At 38.3% G+C, this 21,503-nt stretch overlaps 1 protein-coding gene across 1 annotated transcript in view; it reads left to right on the top strand.

Annotated features, from left to right (window-relative positions):
• The first annotated feature begins 7,333 nt into the window (after positions 1 to 7,333).
• LOC147583271 (uncharacterized) overlaps positions 7,334 to 21,503 on the top strand; it is a 461,332-nt gene continuing 447,162 nt past the window's right edge. The window contains exon 1 of the transcript XR_015247585.1: positions 7,334 to 9,923. The gene's annotated coding sequence lies outside the window, so the exon portion shown is untranslated. The remainder of the gene's footprint in view (positions 9,924 to 21,503) is intronic.

Here is a 21,503-nt window from a genome sequence, read left to right as displayed (position 1 = left end):
TCTTTTACAGGTGATCATCCCCATCTCCCTCCCTGGCCAGGCTGTAGGCACTAGGTTCTTGAACAAGGATGCCAAAGATTTAAAGGAAATGGGGAAACAGTAGTGTGATTCTAGACCTTTATGATTTATGAAATTTCATGTTTAAAACTGATATTTTTTCAGATTTTAGAAAATGCTGTTTTTCCTCTCAAAATTACCCCCACAGACTTTTCTGCAGGAAAAGATTGGACACACAAACTTTTAATGGTAAAGTTCAATCATCTTTGCCTTTTAGTTTTTTCTTGTCAACTGTATTATAAATTGCTTTAAAGTAAAAATAAAAGTTTTCTTCTTTAAACTTACATATTAAAAACAAATCTTTAAAATGGTAAACAGGATTTGTTTCTCAGGCTGAGTCAGTATGAGATTATGTCATTTAGTTCAACCTTAAATCTTTTCTTATAATATCTTCCCTAACCTATTACCCTGATGTCCATATGACACCACAGAGGGTGTTAGAGATAAGGATTGGTTGAAATCTATTCAACTGAGAGTCAAAAGGAAGTCTTTTTCTTTTCCCCTGTAGTTTCTCTTAATAGGTCAGGAAACAAATTCTTTGGAAAAAGCTGGAAGTAAAAGTGAAACGATATTAAGACAATCACTAGGCTTACAAACAGACAATTACTCATTCTTGTGGGAAGGTGACTGTGAGTGTGTGTGTGTGTGTGTGTGTGTGTGTGTTTGCTTGTACTTTAAGCCAGACTTTGTTACAAATTTAAAATTAACTGCATTCTCTCTAAAAATGTCCAGCCAGAATGTGGCTTAATAAGGGACAAAGATCCCTCCATCCCTCCATTAAAAGCCTTGTTTCCCAGCTTAGCCTTGAATGGCAGCAGAAGTAACCTAAATTACAACCATTCTGGCTCTCCATGCCAGATCTAGATGCTCAAAGCTTTCCAAACAAAGCTACTGTGTTCCCATATCTTCTGTAAAAGCCATTTGTCCTATCTAGAAGGAAAGATCATTTCAAATTTGAACATCCATTTATAGAACTTTTGGACAGAAAAGCAAATTCCTGGAGTCCCAATTGACTGAAAAAAAATTCTATCATATAAAAAAACTTCCTCTGAAGATGAAAGAAAATTCAAACATTAGTCACTAAATTGTGTCATATTTCACATAACCTATGTAAACTACCAGTGAGAAGACAGTGGGAAATGTGGGGGTCAGGCTAATTTTTTTTTTAATTTTGGAAAATGCTCCTAGGAAATTTAATGCATTAGAACTATAATGTTTACTCCATTTTGTTGCTTTTTGTCACTATACTTTTTTTTTTTTTTTGCTTTTTTGGTAGAAATTTAGAAAATCACAGGAAATATAAAGAAAAAAATGAAGGGCCTGGGTGGCTCAGTCAGTTGAGCATCTGACTCTTGGTTTTGGCTGAGGTCATGATCTCACAGCTTCATGGGTTTGAGCCCCACACTGGGCTCTGTGCTGGTGGTGTGGAGCCTGCTTGGGATTCTCTCTCTCTCCCTTTTTCTGCTCCTCCCCCATTTGCACTGTCTCTGTCTCTCTCAAAATAAATAAACAAACTTAAAAAAAAAAAGAAAAACTGAATTTCACATAGAGATAACCCCCCTTGACATTTGACTTTATCTCTCTCTAGTCTTTTCTTTTTTTTTTTTTTTTTAATTTTTTTTTTTCAACGTTTATTTATTTTTGGGACAGAGAGAGACAGAGCATGAATGGGAGAGAGACAGAGAGAGAGGGAGACACAGAATCGGAAACAGGCTCCAGGCTCTGAGCCATCAGCCCAGAGCCCGACACGGGGCTCGAACTCACGGACCGGGAGATCGTGACCTGGCTGAAGTCGGACGTTTAACCGACTGCGCCACCCAGGCGCCCCCTCTCTAGTCTTTTCTTTAAGCATAAAGATATCTATTAAAGTAATGAGATTGTACTGCATATAGAATCATGTATCTTGGCTTTCCCCCCTTAATATTCTTTCATCATTTTGTAATATCTTTATTTTTCTGGGGTGCTTGGGTAGTTCATTTGGTTAAGCATCTGACTCTTGATTTCAGCCCAGGTTATGATCTCACAGCTGTGCGATCGAGCCGCACGTTGGGCTCTGTGCTGACAGTGAGGAGCCTGCTTGGGATTCTCTCTCTCCCTCTCTCTCTGCCCCTCCTACGCTCTCTCTCTCTCTCTCTCATTTTTTAAAGAAAATTTTTTTAAACGTTTATTTATTTTTGAGACAGAGAGAGACAGAGCATGAACAGGGGAGGGGCAGAGAGAGAGGGAGACACAGAATCGGAAACAGGCTCCAGGCTCTGAGCTGTCATCACAGAGCCCGACGTGAGGCTTGAACTCACGGACCGTGAGATCATGACCTGAGCCGAAGTCAGACGCTTAACCGACCAAGCCACCCAGGCTCCCCTAAAGAAATTTTTTAAGTTTATTTTATACTTGAGAAAGAGAGGGAGAGACAGTGAACAAGCATTGGAGGGGCAGAGAGAGAGAGGGAGGCACAGAATCTGAAGCAGGCTCCAGGCTCTGAGCTATTAGCACAGAGCCCAACATGGGGCTCGAACTCATGAGCTGTGAGATCATGACCTGAGCCGAAGTCAGATGCTTAACCGACTGAGCCATCCAGGCACCCACTCTCTCTCTCTCTCATTGAAAATAAATAAATATTAAAAAATAAATATTTTTCCAAAATTCTGTTTCTACAACTGCATAATATTTCATTGCATAGTTGTTCCATAACTTTGTTTACCTTAGTTTTCCACTGGGGATGTTACCTTAATGATTTCAATACACAGTGAATGATCCTTTCAAGGTCTAGGGTTCTCAAACCTCTGATCTCTTTTTCCCTAGTGGCATTGCCCTACCCATCTGTAGTCAACCATTCCCATGGGCAACCTCTGTGAAAACATGTCACTCTCACTCTCTCAGTATCACATATCCTACCCTGACCAACATCTCCTGACTTTCCAGATCACCCCCTCTAGTGTTCTGACTATAATTCTTTGACTCTACCAGGACCTCCAATTTTACCACTTCTTCACTACCTCTTGCTCCCTTCCTGTCCTGGCACCCCTTCAACCAGCTGAATTTCATCTACAACATTCAACCGTGTACACACCTTCAATTTTGCTCTCCATTCCTGCTTTGTAGTGTTTGGTGAAACTGCAATGTTGCTTAAATCCAACTCTTTGCCTCCTTTGTACCTACACCTGGGTAACTAACATGGCTAGAGAATACAACAAAGCTGATTGTTCTCACTTTGTTTCTTTTTTTATTTTAGAGACAGAGTGAGGGTGCATGTAAGTGGGGGAGTGGCAGGGGGAGAAAGAGAGAGGATCTAAAGCAGGCTCCATGCTCAGCATGTGGGATCATGAGTTGAGCTGAAATCAAGAGTTGGGTGCTCAATCAACTGAGCCATCCAGGCATCCCTCGCTTTAAATTCATCAGCACAAACCCAATCAATACTTAGTGCTCATAGTAACTGTTCTATACCTCTCTAGTCCATTTGCTTCCCTACTCATTGACTATTTGCTACCTTCTTCTCTCCCCTCAAATCTCCAATCTCTCTTCCCCAAATCTTTATCATCTTGGATGATGATATTACATCCTGTTTTCCCTAGAGAATTGAAGCAATTAGAAGAGAACTTCCACTGACCCTTATAATCACCTCTCCACACTCACATCTTCCCCCCATATGCCACTACCCTACCTGCTGTCAAAGATGAGCATCCATGCTCCTAGCAAAAGCCAGCCTTTCCAGCTATGTACCCAATCCCATCCCTTCTCACCCACTTGCTTTAGCAGTTATCCTTCTCTTTCTTATATCATTAAAATGTTCATTTTCTACTGGATCATTTCCAGTAGCACCCAAACATGCAGGTATTCTCCCATCTTTCCCTTAAGCCATCACCCATTCCCTTGGGTTCTTTACAGCATAATTTGTTGAAAGAGATGCCTCTACTTACCATTTCTGATTTTTTTCCTTCTTTTCTCTCTTGAATACTCTTCAATCAAATTTTTGCCTCTTTCCACTACTTCACTGAAACATGTGCTTGTCAAGCTCATTAAAGACTTACCCACTGCTAAATCCAATGGTGAATTCTCACTTCTCATATACTTAACCTTTCTTCATTTGTCTTCTGGAATATCACACTCTCTGGGATTTCCTCCAAACTTACTAGTTGCTTCTTCTCAGTCTCACTGGTTTTTCCTCTCCTACCTGATCTCTTAAAGTTGGAGGTCTCCTGTGTCTCAGGCCTTGGTCCTCCTCTCTGCCGATACTTACTTCGGTGGTGATTGCATCTAAACTCATGACTCTAAATACCACTTAAATGCCTAAGACTCCTGAGTTTATCTCTTCATCCCAGACCTCTCTCCTGATCTCCAGGGTCACATGTAATGACCTATCATATCTTCCTTTGGTTGTCTCAGATTGAACATGTCAAAAACTGAACACCTGATATGGCCCCTGCACTAGCACCTCCTACAGCTGTCCCTGTCTCAGTTGATGGCAACACCATCTTCCTGGGGCTGAGGCCACAACTTTGGCATCAACTTTGACCTTTATCTTTTCTCACACTGTATATCCAATTCATCAGAAAAGTTCTTGTTCTGTCTTCATCATATACCTAGAACTTGACCATTTCTCTTTTTTTTTTTAATATATGAAATTTATTGTCAAATTGGTTTCCATACAACACCCAGTGCTCATCCCAAAAGGTGCCCTCCTCAATACCCATCACCCACCCTCCCCTCCCTCCCACCCCCCATCAACCCTCAGTTTGTTCTCAGTTTTTAACAGTCTCTTATGCTTTGGCTCTCTCCCACTCTAACCTCTTTTTTTTTTTTTTTTTTTCCTTCCCCTCCCCCATGGGTTTCTGTTAAGTTTCTCAGGATCCACATAAGAGTGAAACCGTATGGTATCTGTCTTTCTCTGTATGGCTTATTTCACTTAGCATCACACTCTCCAGTTCCATCCACGTTGCTACAAAAGGCCATATTTCATTTTTTCTCATTGCCACGTAGTATTCCATTGTGTATATAAACCACAATTTCTTTATCCATTCATCAGTTGATGGACATTTAGGCTCTTTCCATAATTTGGCTATTGTTGAGAGTGCTGCTATGAACATTGGGGTACAAGTGCCCCTATGCATCAGTACTCCTGTATCCCTTGGATAAATTCCTAGCAGTGCTATTGCTGGGTCATAGGGTAGGTCTATTTTTAATTTTCTGAGGAACCTCCACACTGCTTTCCAGAGCGGCTGCACCAATTTGCATTCCCACCAACAGTGCAAGAGGGTTCCCGTTTCTCCACATCCTCTCCAGCATCTATAGTCTCCTGATTTGTTCATTTTGGCCACTCTGACTGGCGTGAGGTGATATCTGAGTGTGGTTTTGATTTGTATTTCCCTGATAAGGAGCGACGTTGAACATCTTTTCATGTGCCTGTTGGCCATCCGGATGTCTTCTTTAGAGAAGTGTCTATTCATGTTTTCTGCCCATTTCTTCACTGGGTTATTTGCTTTTCGGGTGTGGAGTTTGGTGAGCTCTTTATAGATTTTGGATACTAGCCCTTTGTCCGATATGTCATTTGCAAATATCTTTTCCCATTCCGTTGGTTGCCTTTTGGTTTTGTTGGTTGTTTCCTTTGCTGTGCAGAAGCTTTTTATCTTCATAAGGAACTTGACCATTTCTCAATACCACCTCTGTTACCACCTTGGTCTGAACCACTATTACCAGTTTCCTAACCTATTTTGATGTTTCCATCCTTGTCTCTCCCACCATCTACTCTCAGCACAGAAACCAGAGTGCATCTTTTAAATCTAAATGTGATCAGATTATATCTTTGCTCAGAATCTTCTAAAGCATCTCCAGTTCACTCAGAGTGAAAGCCAAAATCCTTACAACAGTATATTAGGCCCTGTGTGTCCTGACCTCAGTTCCCTATCTGAGACTTCTTCTTTTCCTCTCTCTGAATTCACTCCACTGCAGTCACATTGGTCTCCATGATGTTCCTCAAATATGCCAGGCAAATTCTCACCTTAGGGCCTTTGTGCTGGCTGTTACTTTAGCCTGAAAAGCTCTTCTCCTCATTTTATGAATGTTACCTTCTCAATAGAGCCTGCCTGGTAACCCTATTTTATAATGCACCCCCAACATCTCCTGTTCTCCTGATCCTCTTTACTGTGTCTTCTCATTCTTCTTTCCCCCCATCATTTGGGAAAGCTTCCCATATCATGTAGGAAGCTTCTAATAATCTATGCAATTCACTTATTTTATTATGTTTGTGTTTATTATCATCATTCCTATCTGAAATGTATATTCTCACAGTGTCAGGGTCTTCAGTTTGCTTCTTTAGATATACTAAGTGCCAAGAAAAATGTCTGACACATAGTAGGTGTTCCATAAATATTTATTCAAAACCTTTAATAAATAAGTCCATTCATAGAGAAAAGGCAAACATTTTAAGAGATATGTTAACTTCCTTTCTTTAGTCAATATTTGTTTTAAAGAAATTGCTTTCTAAAGTCAAGTACAATTTCCAGTTTTGGTTTGTAATGCCTTACTTGAAGCTACACTTTTCCATTCTTTGGAGAAGATGGCTTTTAAAACTGTTTTGATGATAGATAAAATGAGAAAGAATAGCAAGGTACTGAAAAGTAAAGTGAAGAATTATGACAACCATCTGGATATTTCAGCTGCATGAACTCCAATGGTGAACTCCTGTCATCCAGTGGAATATATAGCTCCCAGCAGAAACACTTTAATTTGTCAATTGGAGCATGGAGGACAGTGTGTGTTGGAATGGGCATGGTGGGGGGTTGGCTGTGAAAAGGAAGTGGAAAGTCAAGTGGAAGGAAAATAGATGTGCCAGAAAAGGCATCATGTATCCAACTCTTGTAAATGGTCATGCCTATAGTTACATGTTGGAAATGCCTGTGTTTTTTTGACTGAGAAAACTGTGATGTGCACTTACTGCATAGCATAGAAAAGATGTCATTTCTCTTTTCCTCAGATCTGAAATATTGTGTTGGTTTTTAACTTACATGGAGAGCTGAACTGTAAGAAGTTTGCTTAAACTTCTTCCCTACCCCATGTTCCAGAGCCTGAGCTCATGCTCCTACTAATCTGCTGGGAAAAACAGATTGAAAAGATTTAAAGAGACCCTTTTCAAGTATGAAAGCATGCGAATGCAGCCGGGGAGACAGGCGTTACAACCATTAAACAAACACCTGCATTAGTCAAGGAGCCCTCAGAAATAAGGCTTGACCTACCCAGAGAAGATTTTGCTAAGGAAAGCAGGTTCTTGCTTTCCTTATCATTTGGTGGCGAGGGTGAAAGGGTTGGATGGGTTAGAAGTGGGGGATGGACAAACTGAGCAGTAACCATTCTCATTTCTTACTATTGCTGTGGGAATATACTTGTTGGGGGAAATAAAGTAAAAGAAGAGTTTTACCAATGCCACAACAAGGTTGCTCAGACCTCAGAAAGGCAATAGGTAGCCAGGGGGCACAGAGCGAAGTGACAGGTGAGGAAAGAGAGGTAGAGAATGCTAGGATATGTGTATATTGGGGGGAAACACTGCAATTTTCAATAGCATGCTCAAACAATGCTCTATAGAGAAGGAAACTTTTGAGCCAAGATCTAAAGAGAGAGAGGCCTTAAGTCATGGGAAGGAAGAACATTCTAAGCAGAGAGAACAGCAAAGAACCCTGAAAATCTTGAATCCCTACAGTGTATTCTGGTAACTAACTGACTCTCCAATGTATTCATCAGACATAATTTTAAGTTCATTCCATACTATTTTCTCATTACTTTTTTTGGGGGGGGGCTGGACAATCAAGAAGACAGCAAATTAAGCCCTGATTTAAAGTGCTCTCTAATTTCCTTGAGTTAGTACTCCCACCATGGGCATATTTTTTTAAATTTTAAGTAGGCTCCACATCCAGTGCCCAGCATGGAGCCCAATAAGGGGCTTGAACTCACAACCCTGAGATCAAGACCTGAGCTGATATCAAGAGTCAGATTCTCAACAGATTAAGCCACCCAAGCACCTCTCACAATGGTTAATTTTAATGTGATATTCTATTGAACATGCTTTTATATATGTTTTCTCCATACAGACATAATGGATGCATACAACCTTGAGAGCACAAATAATAGTTGAATGTAGTAAATTACTAGGAAATGAGTTTTGAGTATTACCTTTGTCTTATTTTTTATTTATTGTAAGTTTATATAATTTTATTTAAAATTATGGGTGTTTTTACAACTGGTTCACAAAATTCCTGAAATTTTAACAATTGGCTCTTGAGTTGGGGAACTAACTGGTATGGATGTCTAATTTATTTATTTATAAAAATTTTTTAACGTTTATTTATTTTTGAGACAGAGAGAGACAGAGCATGAACGGGGGAGGGTCAGAGAGAGAGGGAGACACAGAATCTGAAACAGGCTCCAGGCTCTGAGCTGTCAGCACAGGGCCTGACGCAGGGCTTGAACTCACAAACCGTGAGATCATGACCTGAGCTGAAGTCGGAAGCTTACCCGACTGAGCCACCCAGGGGCCCCGGATTTCTTATTTATTTAAATTGCAATCAGAGGGTCTGGTGTGAAATCAAGTCTCCAAAACTTACTAGGATCTAACACATTAAGATTATGCATTTTCTTTACACAGTAAATGAATCTGTCAAGGAGAATAGCATGATCTCTTAGGCTACCATTTTACCAACTTTAGTTTGGAAATATCTGAATTTTAAATTCTGCATAACAGTTTTTAGACTCTGTCATCTTTTTACATACGCAAGAGTCAATTAAATTCCCTTAAAAAAGGAACACAACCATTATTCTCTTTTCACCTACATTTTGCCAACTACAATGCCTTCTCAACAACAAAATCTCTGCAGTAGGTTAAGTATTATTTTACAACATGACAAAAGATTGCAATATAAAATTTGTTCCAATTAACACTCTTAAAATGTTTGCCTGATGGAGGAAGAACTTTTCTTTAAAGTGCTATGGATTTTCTTTTGACATGTTGTGGTTTAAACCACCTATTTCAGCTTGATGTAGTTGGTCCTAAATAGAGTGGGATGGAGCCAGGAAATTTGGTATAAGACAGAAACTAGCTTGGCCATACTCTTAGGTTGCAAAAATAAATCTTGAACAATAAAAACATTGGGGATATTTATTATTGTCCCATGTTTTATTTGAACTTTTCTTCACTCACCTATAGAGTTATGTGGTCACTTATTCATTCATTACTTTAACAAATGTTTGCTATAGATACAAAGACAGTTTACAATCAGTTATCGAGTATCAACCTAAATAAAGAGATAAACTGAGGCAAGTTACCAGAAATTGAGTTTATTCGGACTAGCAGAAAAATTGCAATTCACGAAACGTGAACTGCAACAAGCTACAGAGAAAGAAGCCCCTTGAAATTTGGAGCAGGCTGTCTTAATGGGCAAAGAGTGCAAAGGGTGTGGAAGTCAGCCAGATGTAAGCAATAAGCTCATTGGTTTGAGGATGCGGGAAGAGGTGCTTCGCGGATGCTCATTGGTCAGGAAACAGGTTCCAGCTCTTCGTAAATCAGGCATTAACGAGAATCAGCCACCGGATACTTTAGTATATTCGAGGGCGCCTAGGTGAAATTCTCAAATTCGTAGTGTCTCGTCCCATTTTAGGCTGAAATCCTTTCACACTTGAAATCTGGTGTCTGCATTGTGGCTTCATAAGTGCAGAGCTCTTAGCTCTCACCCATCGGGCTAGGGCAAAAAACTAGTCAGCTGTGGGCCATTTTCCACCTTGTGAGGGAGACGCGGCTCGGCACCTGATGGAAGCTCTTTTCAGCAGCCTGCAGTCTTTGGGAAACTGGACGGGAAGATTTGGCATCCACCCTCACCACTGGGGTAAGTGAACATTTCCAAAGAATTTTTTTTTACCTTCCTCTGCTACTTTGTTCTTCCCACCACTGAGAAGTCTTCAGCACTTCAGGAAGGTGCTCTGAGGAGCAAGTTTAGAGAAAGTGAAGGACGGAAGGTTCTGCTGGGCTAGTTTTCATGGGTGAAGAGGCGATTTTGCCTCCCTCAAGTGTGAAGTGATAAACTGTAAAGCAAAAGGGTAAAACCAGGTGGGGTAGTTGGACAGCTTCCCCATTTTTCTCAGAGTTGGCGTTTCATGCTACGGTTTTATTCTTTTAAAATAAAAATATTTTTATTGGGGTACAAAGGACAGAACATTGTATTGGTTTCAGGTGTACAACATGATTCATTATTTGTATATATTGTAAAATGATCACCACAATAAGTCTACTTAGCATCCACCCTCATGCATACTTACAAAAATTTTTTTCTTGTGCTTGTGATGGGAACTTTTAAGATTTGTTCTTTTAGCAACTTTGAAGTATACGATACAGTGTTATTAACTGTGGTCACATTACATGCTGACAACCTATTTTCTAACTGGAAGTTTGTGCCTTTTGACCCCCTTATCCATTTTGAACCCCCACACCCACCCCCTACTTCTAGCAACCATCAATCGATTCTCTACGCCTATGAGTTCAGTTTTTTGTGTTTTTTTTTTCATTTTTTTTGTTTTGTTTTTTTAAGATTCTGCATATGAGATTATACAATATTTGCTGTTCTCTGTCTGACTTCACTTACCATGAACACTTTGGTTATTTCCATTGTCTCGGCTATTGTAAATAATGCAGCAACGTACATGGGGGCACATATATCTTTTTGAATTAGTGAGGTTTTTTTCTCCTTTGGATAAATACCTAGAAGTGGAATTGCTGTATCTTATGGTATTTGTCTTTTTAATTTTTTGAGGAACCTCCCCACTGTTTTCCCTAGTGGCTGCATCAGTTTACATTCCCACCAACAGTACACATGGGTTCCTTTTTCTCCACGTCCTTACCAACACTTGTTATCTTTTGTCTTTTTGATATTAGGCATTCTGACAGCTGTGAGGTGATACTTCATTGTGGTTTTGATTTGCATTTCCCTGATGATTAGTGATGTTGAGCACCTTTTCATGTACTCATTGGCCATCTGTATGTCTTCTTTGGAAAAATGTCTACTCAGATCGTCTGCCCATTTTATTTTATTTTTTAATTTTTTAATGTTTATTTTTGAGAGAGGGCAAGCATGAGTGGAGGAGGGGCAGAGAGAGAGAAGGAGGATCAGAAGCAGGCTCTGCGTTGACAGCAGAGAGCTTGATGTAGGGCTCCAGCTCACAAACTGTGAGATCATGACCTGAGCCGAAGTCCAATGCTTAACTGACTGAGGCACTAAGGTGCCTCTCTTCTGCCCATTCTAAAATCAGATCATTTGGGTTGTTTTGCTGTTGAGTTGTATGAGTTCTTTATATATTTTGTACTTTAAGAATGTATTAAACTTAAAAAATGTCAGTCTTTTTCTAGTGTCTACAAAATCTACAAATCTAAAAATATTAATTTCTTTGTAGCAATTAGGTTTTTCTAAAATGTATTTCTTCATTTTATTTGTTTGCTTGGTAATTTTTTTTGTCTCCTCCCTCAACCAACTGGAAGTCAGAGCTCTTGTGCATTTTGTTCACGGCTGTTTCCTGTGTGTGTGTGTGTGTGTGTGTGTGTGTGCGCGCGCGCATGTGTGTGCGTGTCTGGCACATAGTAAGACCTCTCTGATTGGCTTTTGAACAAATATATGCAAATGAATAATAATTGCTTTGGGTTTCTGTGGTATATTCTTCATTGGGAGTTTCATGATGGATTCCAGCATTTAGATGACACATGCTAAGCATAGCTGAATATTAAGCCAGCTATTTACTGATTGCCACACTCCATTTAAAAACATAAGATATTTGTTACTATGATCAGGTTTGTTTTAGATTTTTATAGATCAGTAGTTTCATTATATAGTGTGCCTCTGCTTTCAAAACACTTACACACTTTGCATCTTCTGTCTTACAGTGTTATCACCTTATATGGACTGATAATTTAAAATTAGAGACTTTGTCTTAACATAACTTTATCTTGTGTATAGTTTGAGTTTCATATTTACAGACTGAATAAGTGATAAGAGATACAAGTGATTATGTGATGTGGGACCTAAGCCTACAGGGAAGTGTTACTTTTGTATCCAAACAAATGAGTTTTGGCTAAGAGGCTCAGAAATTGACTAAAACTTACACTAGCCTAAAACAGACAAGTTTTAATTAATAATGTCACTAATAAAGCTGCTTGAAGTAGGCAGACCCTATTATGTCCTGCTTCATAGTTATTACTCAAATGTGATATTGCATAGGCAGACGCTTTGTGCATAGGCGACTCTTATTAGCAGAAAGTCTAGTGTTCTCTGCCTGGAATATTTCTAAAAACCCTGAAAGAAATCTCATGTTTCCTACAGTCCATTCTTGTTGCTTGTCTTCTTGACCAGGCATCTTACTGTACTTGAATGCTATAATCATTCCAAAAATAGGTTGTCTATTCAATGTTCCTGACTTTGCTTTGTTCATGGGCCTGTCATAACTACCCCAAGCCCAGCTAGTATCAAATAGTAGCATTTAACGAACTCTACCAAGGAACTTGGGTGTAGCAAAATGGCCACAGCCAACACTTGTTAGCTCCTGCCTGCTCTTGCTTTGTGATGATTGTTTATCTTCTGTTCCAGACATGTCTTTGCTGTATCTCTCAAAGACTCTGGTCTAACAAGAGGAGCTCTAAGCCCCAACTCTTTCCCTCAGTGTGAAACACATTTCAGGCAATATCTTTATGAAGATGTCTGATAGATTGAATTATTGTACCCAGTTTTTTATCATTTCCTGTATCCATACCTTTTGCCTTGTAGTTTGGTATTCTCTCCTACTGAAAGTAGTGTATATTTCCTTGTCTCTTGACTATAGGCTCAGCCATGTGTTTTACTTTGGTTAATGGTATGTTAGCAGCTGCAATGCAAAATTCAGCTGGAAAAGTGCTTATGTGGTTGGGCTTGCCCCTTGATGTGCCTTTGCCATCACCATGAGAAGAATGTGTTCTGAATAGCCCACTGGGACCAAGGAGGATGAAAGACATGTGGGAAAGACCTAGATCTGCAGACCTGCAATGTGAAGCAAAATCAGCCCAGCTGAGTCACAGATCTGTGAAAATAATTTTTTTCAGTCCCTGCATTTTGAGGCTGTTTGTTATGCACCATTATTGTGGCAAAAGCTAATTTATACAAGATGTTACTCTTTCCATGGTAAAGTCAAATATTTGCATCTTTATGCAAAGTAGTTGGCTACTTATAGTCCCTCCTGTCCCTGTTCCAGAATAGCATTTTAACTTCACCTTTGCATAATCAAAATGCATGTTAAAATGCTTTCTCAAAATAAAAAGAGAAGTTTCCCTATAAAGGTGTTTTTCTCCCTCTGTAGAAACAGAAAACCCAAAACTACTTACTTTTTTTTTTCAACGTTTTTTTTAAATTTATTTTTGGGACAGAGAGAGACAGAGCATGAACGGGGGAGGGGCAGAGAGAGAGGGAGACACAGAATCGGAAACAGGCTCCAGGCTCCGAGCCATCAGCCCAGAGCCCGACGCGGGGCTCGACGCGGGGCTCGACGCGGGGCTCGAACTCACGGACCGCGAGATCGTGACCTGGCTGAAGTCGGACGCTTAACCGACTGCGCCACCCAGGCGCCCCAAAACTACTTACTTTTAAATGACCACTTTCCTATCTCTGAAAAAAATAAAATAAAAGCTCTGTGCTCCAGATGAAAACCCAGATTTATCAAAAAGACAAATTAATTGCTAATTTTTTTCTGTTGAAGTATTTCTCTGCAAATGTGCCCTTCATTTTATAAAAATATTCCTTGGAGTAATAATTCTTTCAGTATGTCTATCTCCTGCGACTGGAGTCTGTATTCCCTAAGAGGAGGGCAGGGACTGTCTTACTCATATTTATGTCTCCAGCACCAATTCCATTGCCTCGCTGATTGTAATTGGTCAACAGTTGCTTGTTGAATTTGTGTAATTAAATGCAGATTCTATAGTAATTCATGTGAGAGGGAAAAAGCTGAGGATTGGGATGATCTTAGAGAAGGTTCAGAGAAGTGGTGTTGGTGGTGATCCTGAAACATTTTTGAGGATAGGATTTGAGCTGACAGAGAAGAGATGGGAACATATTTTAAGTAGGAAGTGAAGTTAACAAAACATGATGACTAAAAAGCACAAAGCTCATTCAGAACCATTTAAAACATAATTTATTTTACAAATATTTTTACATATAATTTTAAAGAAACTTTTGTTGTAAAAAATGGAGGTAATCTTTTTTTGAATTGAAAGACCAACTAATATTAATAGAATTTCTTTAGGGTATTGAAGAAAGTACAAGTACAGTGGATATTTGCAAAAAAAAATTTAAAAAGCCATTTTCTTCTTTATAGTATGTTGAAAACTGTAACTAGACACATTCCAACTCCCAATTCTATTTCTACTTTAATCCTATTGTCCCCAATTCGTCTAAAAATTCCAATGAGATTTGCTTTGATCTGCATCAGAATTCTGTATGTCATTATCCCTCATTTCTCAGACTTATATTGAAGCACATTTGAATCAAATGGGTTCACTATATTCCATTTACCATTTGTCTGTAGGCCCTAGTAGCAGGTCCTCAAAATAGTTGCTGCTACCACTTTTTATTAATATCTGTATTACTAGCAATAGCTAATCCCATTGATTCATTTTGTCAGTTGCTCTGAGGTGGGTGCCAAATTTAAATCTATTTTTCAGTTGAAGAAATTGAGGCACAGAGATTTTAAATGATTAAAAGACAAAGTTATCAAGTCACACTGAGAGTAAGTGGCCACACCATGACTCAAGTTCAGGTCTGCCTAACACCAACACCAAGCTATTTTTAATCAAACTGATACATATGGTTTGGAAAACCATATAGAAACTACCACATGTCAGCCATACTTTCCATTTCAGTCCATGACCAAATATCATTGTACTACAAGATGATATATTATACCTTATATAAGTGTGTGTGTATGTGTAAATGTGTATATGCAAGATGATTTGCCTTTCCCATTTACTGATAAAACTTGAATAATTTCTTCTGTGGCACACAAATTGCACATGTATTTTTTTTCATTTTTGCAGACCCTGGAATGCTCATTTACCCCCCTTTAGCTTGGGAGTTACAGTGTACTCATAGCTAGCAAGAGTGAGCCTGCTGCTGCCTCCTTAAAGTCAGTGCTTAAAGAATCTCATAAAAAATTGAAATTTCTACCTTTATTCAAGCTTGTCAGGAAATCTCCCCATAGCCCTTTTTATCTGAAAATGCATTATAGCTTGTTTAAAACACTGTGGGAAACGGTTTTACATTTCTTCAGTTGCACATAAAATCGCCTTATGAGCTGCCAAATGAAAACTGGGGAAACTCAGTGAATGGGGATGCCTTCTTCAAAACCTCCTATGTGAAATGGAGCTGCTGTGATCCCTGCTTAAGAAGCCAGAGATTGGCAGGATAGATTTAAAAAATGATCCAACTACCTTCTGCCTACCAGAGACACACTTTATATTCAAAGATGCAAATAAGTTGAATGCAAAAAGGATATGTAAGTATACTATACAAGCAATAACCAATAGAAAGCTGGAGTGATACACTAATATAAGAAAAATAGACTTTAAGACAAAAATTGTCACTAGAGATTAAAAAAAGATCATTTTATAATGATAAGAGTCCATGTAAAGGAAATCAAGACATAGCAATTGTAAACATATGTGTCTTACAACAGAACACAAAGTACATAAAGCAAAAACTGAATTGAAAGGAGCAATAGACAATTCAGCAATCATAGTTGGAGAACTCAGTATCCCATTTTCAATAAAAGAAAGACGAGGCAGAAGATCAATATGGAAATAGAAGACTTGAGCAACACTATAAACCAACTAGACCTACCAGACATCTAGAGAACACTTCAGTCAACAGCAGCAACATACACATTCTTCTCAAATTCACATGGAATAGCCTCCAGGTTAGACCATATTTTAGCCACAGAACGGGTCTCAATACATTAAAGAGGACTGAAATCACACAAAATGTATTTTCTGACCACAGTAATATTGAATTAGAAAAAAATACCAAAAGAAAACATGGAAAATTCACAATTATGTTCAAGTTAAAACAAGCAAACACTTCTAGGTAACCAACGGGTCAAAGAAGAAATCAAAAGGGGAAGTTAGAAAGTACTGTGAGAACATACCCATCATATTAAAAACTGTAGGGTACAGCTATATTGGTGCTTAGAAGGAAATTTATAGCTCTAACAACCTATATTTAAAAAGAAAGATCTTAAGTCAATAACTAACTTTCTACCTTAAGAAAGTAGAAAAAGAAGCGTAAACCCAAAGCAAGCAGAAGGAAGGAAGAAAAAGAGATGATTTTCCAAATGTTGAGAAATAGTGAATTCTTCTATAACCTCTTAGTGAAAAGTTTCATTTGAAGAGCTTATTGTAATTTATAAGTAGAGAGACCATTCAAAATTTTATTATTATAAAAGTAACACTAGTTCAGTTCCAATCTTTCTGATTGGAAAATTTCCTCAAAGTATCTTAAAAATTACAAGCTAGAGTTAACCATCATTAACATTTTGGTACATTCCCTTCCAATCTTTATTTTAAGACCATATGCATAAAACTTCTATAATGGACAGGAAATACATACACATCTATTTTTTCACTCAAATTTTATTGTAAATTTCTCTGTTAACATTTATTTGAGATACATTCAGTGACTGTATAGTAATATCCCCTGCACAAACAGCTTAATTTATTGAACCATTTCCCTATTTTGGATATTTAGAGTTGCTTCTAATTTTCTTCTTAGTAATCCCACACCTTTAACTTTATTCTAAGTCAAAGATTAAACTGCTTTAAAGCTTTCATCTGTTGTGATTTGCTTTTTCAGAAAGGATGTACTAATTTAAATTACCACCAGCAGTGCATTAGAATGCCTGTGGAGATAATATTTCCTGAATCCTAATGGAATCATATAATTTGACAAGCATTAATATATTTATAGGATCAAAGCTTAAAATATTTAAAGTCAAGACCATTCCAGAAGATTTAGAACATGATTTGAAAAATCAATAAATAAATTACTGTTTTCCTTTTCACAAATGACCAAAATGCAACCAATTTGAGTTAATTTTATTTTTTTGCTGAGTCTACTTATAAAATCTAAAGTTGGAAATTAGAAGACCTGTGTTTAACCCCTTAAATTTACAGACTAGTTAATACAAGCCTAGAGGGATAAAGTGAATAAGCTCAAGTCACATAGTCCAGCCCACTCTTTGTTTTTTAAGCAATTAAATATTTTTTAAAATACAATATATGAATATAATCCTAGGAAAATTTGACCATTAGATATATAGAGATATAGGTACCCATCTCTGTCTGTTGCTCTCTCAGAAAAAGTTCACCCCTTATCCTCAATTCCATTCTCCTCAAAGTTTTGATGGGGATCCTCCTAGACACTTTTCAAATTCTCTAAGTTTAAATTAAGATTTTTATTTTAGTATATCTTCAACTTGTTTTTCTCTTTTCTTTTTTTCACTTGACAATATGTTTTAGAGATCTTTTAGTATCGGCACATATCTACCTGTATTTTTAACTGCTACCTAGTAGCGTAATATGGACGTATCATAATTTACTTAAATATCCTTTTTTTGAATGGTATTTGTTTTAATCTCTAGCTTTCACAAATGATGCTGTAATGAACATCTTTGGACATACATTTTATGCAAATGTGTATTGTTTCTGTAGGATAGATATTCAAATGTCAAATTGCTGGTCAATGGGTATGCATATATTGCCAAACTGTCATCCAAATAGACTATACTATCACTATTAGTATGATAGGCAGAAAATGCCTCCTTTCAAAGATGTTCATTTCCTAATTCTGAGAACCTGTGACTATGTTACTTTACTTGGCAAAAGGAACTTTGTAGATGTGATTAAGATTAAGGACCTTGAGGGGCACCTGGGTGGCTCAGTTGCTTAAGTGTCTGACTTCTGCTGAGGTCATGATCTCACAGCCGCTGAGTTCAAGCCCCTCATGGGGCTCTACTGACAGCTAAGAGCCTGGAGCCTGCTTCAGATCCTGTGTCTCCCTCTCTCTCTCTCTCTCTGCTCCTCCCCTGCTAACTCTTTCTCTCTTTCAAAAATAAATAAACATTAAAAAAACAAAAAACAAAAAAGGTTAAGGACCTTGAAATGGGGAGATTGTTCTGGATTATTTTATTGGGCCCAATCTAATTACCAGATTCCTTAAATAAGCAGTGAATCGTTCCCAGCTATGGTCAGAAAGGGTCATGTGGCTATAGAAGAATGATCAGAGGGATATAATATTGTTGGCTTTAAAAATGGATGAAGGAGGCCAGGTATGCTGGTGTCCTTCAGAAGCTGAAGAGGCAAGGAAATGCATCCCCCTCCTAGAGCCTCTTTCAGAAAGGAATGCAGCCCAGTTGACCCCTTGATGTTAGCCCAGGAAGACATGTATTGGCCTTCTGACTTACAGAACTGTAAGATAATACCTTCGTGTTGTTTTAAGTAAGTTTATAGCAATTTGTTACTGCAGTAATAGAAAACAAATATTCATTTACAAGAATACCCATTTCTTGAAATTCTTAACATTAGCTATTTATCAGTAGTTTTAACTTTTGTAAATCTGGTAGTCAAAAGTGGTGAGCCACTGGTGCTTTCATTTGCATTTTCCTGATTCTTGATGAGGCTTGGCTTCTTTTCATATCTTCTTGAGCCTTTGAATTTCTTTTGTGCCGTGGCAGGAGATAACCTAATTCATTCATCTGTTGTTGCATTGTTTGATATTTCTGATTGATTTGTAAGGTCTCTTTTATATTCTGATATTAGTACTTTATAGCCTTTGCTTGTTATGTATGTGCCAAATCTTTTTTCCCAATTTGTCACTTGTCATTTTACTTTCTTGCCACTTATTCCACTTTATTGGGGTTGCTTGATCTCCTCATGATTTCCTAACCCCATCACTCAGTGTTGTCACGTGCTTACCCATGCCACACAGTAGGATATTGTTGAAATGGGAACAGTCTATGCTGGTGGTCTTGAAGAGATTAAAATACAGGTTTTCCCTGTTATCTGAAAGTAGAGCATTATTATGAAAACTTTCCTAAGCTGAAAAGGCATAAAGCACAGAAGCAATTACCATTAGTTTATATGGGAAAGTTTTTGAGGGTTCCTAAATCTAAAACATAACTTTTCTAGTACTTGAGGACACATCTTGCTAACTGGTACATAAAATAAATTCAGATAAAGCACAGATGCTCACAGACACAGTTCAAAGCTATGGAGGCTTGATGCTGAGATACTGAGTATAGTTCCCAGGGAAGGAGCTTGACGGGGCCACTCACTGCCACTCAAAGTGTGCGCTGCATCTACAACAGTTCTGCAAAACAAACACTGAGTGCTCATTTTTTGCTTTTCTCCTTTTTTTCATAAAAGCAAAAATTCTCTTTGGATTTCTTTCGATTAGCAAATCAGGTACTAATGTAGGTCTTTTGTAAAAGTGAATTGGTGTAATGAACTTTCAAAAAGTTGGGGATACCTGTACTGCCTAATTCTATGGAGAAGACTTTGTTTGTACAGATAATAGGGAAGGTCGCTTTCTTAAGAAAAGAATCCACAGATACTGTAAAATCAATGAACTGAGATATTGAGAGATTGAGTCAGAGGATAGGTTTTTGCCTTCAGATATTACATGGCCTGTTATACTAAACAAAGAAGTGTTCAGTTGAGCACTTGGCCTATGTGTCTTTAGGGCCAGCTCTATTCTGTACTCACACTATTCTGTTCTCACTGAACCAAAATTTTAAAAAGGAAATGTCTTAGGGATCTAGGAGAGTCAGGTACATTCATTAATTAATTCATTTATTTGTTATTTTTAAGTTTTATTTATTTAATCTCTATACCAGCATGGGGCTTGAACTCCTAACCCTGAGAATAAGAGTCACATGTTCCTCTGACTGAGCCAGCCAGGCACCCTGAGAGTCAGGTACATTTAAAAAAAATATGCGACTGGGGCGCCTGGGTGGCTCAGTTGATTTAAGTATTTGACTCTTGGTTTTGGCTCAGGGCAGGATCTTATGGTTTTGGTTTCGTGGGTTTGAGCCCAACATTGCACTCCCTGCTGACAGTGTGCAGGCTGCGTGGGATTCTCTGTTTCCCTCTCTCTCTGCCCCTCCCCTACTCCTGCTGTCTCTGTCTCTCTCAAAATAAATAAATAAACTTAATAAATAAATAAAATATGTGACTGAAAATATTAAAGGCTAATACTTATCAATGAATTACTATGTGCCAAGTTTGCCGCTGAATACTCATGTAATTCTATAATGTAGGTGTTATTATCCCATCATACAAATGAGCAAGCCAAGGTTCAGAGAGGCACGCAACTTGCCCACAGTGTTCTTAAAGGGTAAAACCCAAACTTAAGTCAGACCTATTTGACTCAAAAGTCTTAACACTGTTACTATGCCAGATATCACATCTGAAAATTAGTCTTAGCCATCCTATAATAAAAACTGTCCAGTAATCTGAATTTGTAAAACATTCTGAATTATATCTTGTTTTATTATTTTTGATGATATGTAGAACTAGGAACCAGGCTACAATGTATCCAGGAGAAGATTAAAAAACATTTTTTTTGATTGAATAGACAGCCATGATTTGTAATTAGTCATTGGTTTATCGGTTAATTACCTGTTGTATACTTCTGAAATAGTGAAGGATGCTTGAAAAGTGGCTTTCTCCATTCCTCTGCAGTCTTATTCATACTATAATTTGCAAAATAAATCTTTTATTCAGAGCTAATAAATACAGGAAATTCATTATAGTTCCTATCTGATTTATCTCAAATGCTGGATTTGTGGAATCTAGACTAATGAGTTTAACTATTAGGTCTTGCATTCCTGGTTTTTTTTTTTTTTTTTTTTAACGTGCCTATGGTGGGAGCTGAAGTGGGGGAAAGAGGCATTCAGCTGCCAGTGTGTAGAGAGAGGGCACTAACTGGTTTCTGGAGAGAAAAATCTATTCTGGGGACATTTACAGCTGGTTCAGAAGCTGTCTGAAGGCCCAGGGGCTGTAGGAGAGCAGTGAGGCTGGTCCTGCCCTCAGTCCTCCTGCCCTGAGGGGGGCTCTAGGACAAGCACACACAGAGCTGTCTCAGCACTCACCCCAGGCCTGTGCCTTCCTGCTGCTTATCTCACAAAATATAAGCCTGTGCTCGCAGAAAAGGTTGAATCAGCCTCTTCAATAAGAATTCCTTTTCTGGTATCTTCCCAGAAGAAATTAACTACTTTGTTGCCAAGAAAGACGTAGGGTACATTTTGCCTAAATAATGGAAAAGCTAATGGAAAAGTGTGTGTGTGTGTGTGTGTGTGTGTGTGTGTGTGTGTGTGTGTGTGTGTGTATTTTCTTCTTTTAAATCTTAAAA

This window comes from Puma concolor, chromosome A2 (genome assembly GCF_028749965.1).
Source record: "Puma concolor isolate L17-30 chromosome A2, mPumCon1.1.hap2, whole genome shotgun sequence".
Lineage (NCBI taxonomy): Eukaryota > Metazoa > Chordata > Mammalia > Carnivora > Felidae > Puma > Puma concolor.
The sequence above is the reverse complement of the archived record's forward strand: the minus strand, read 5'-3'. Positions and strand labels throughout refer to the sequence as shown.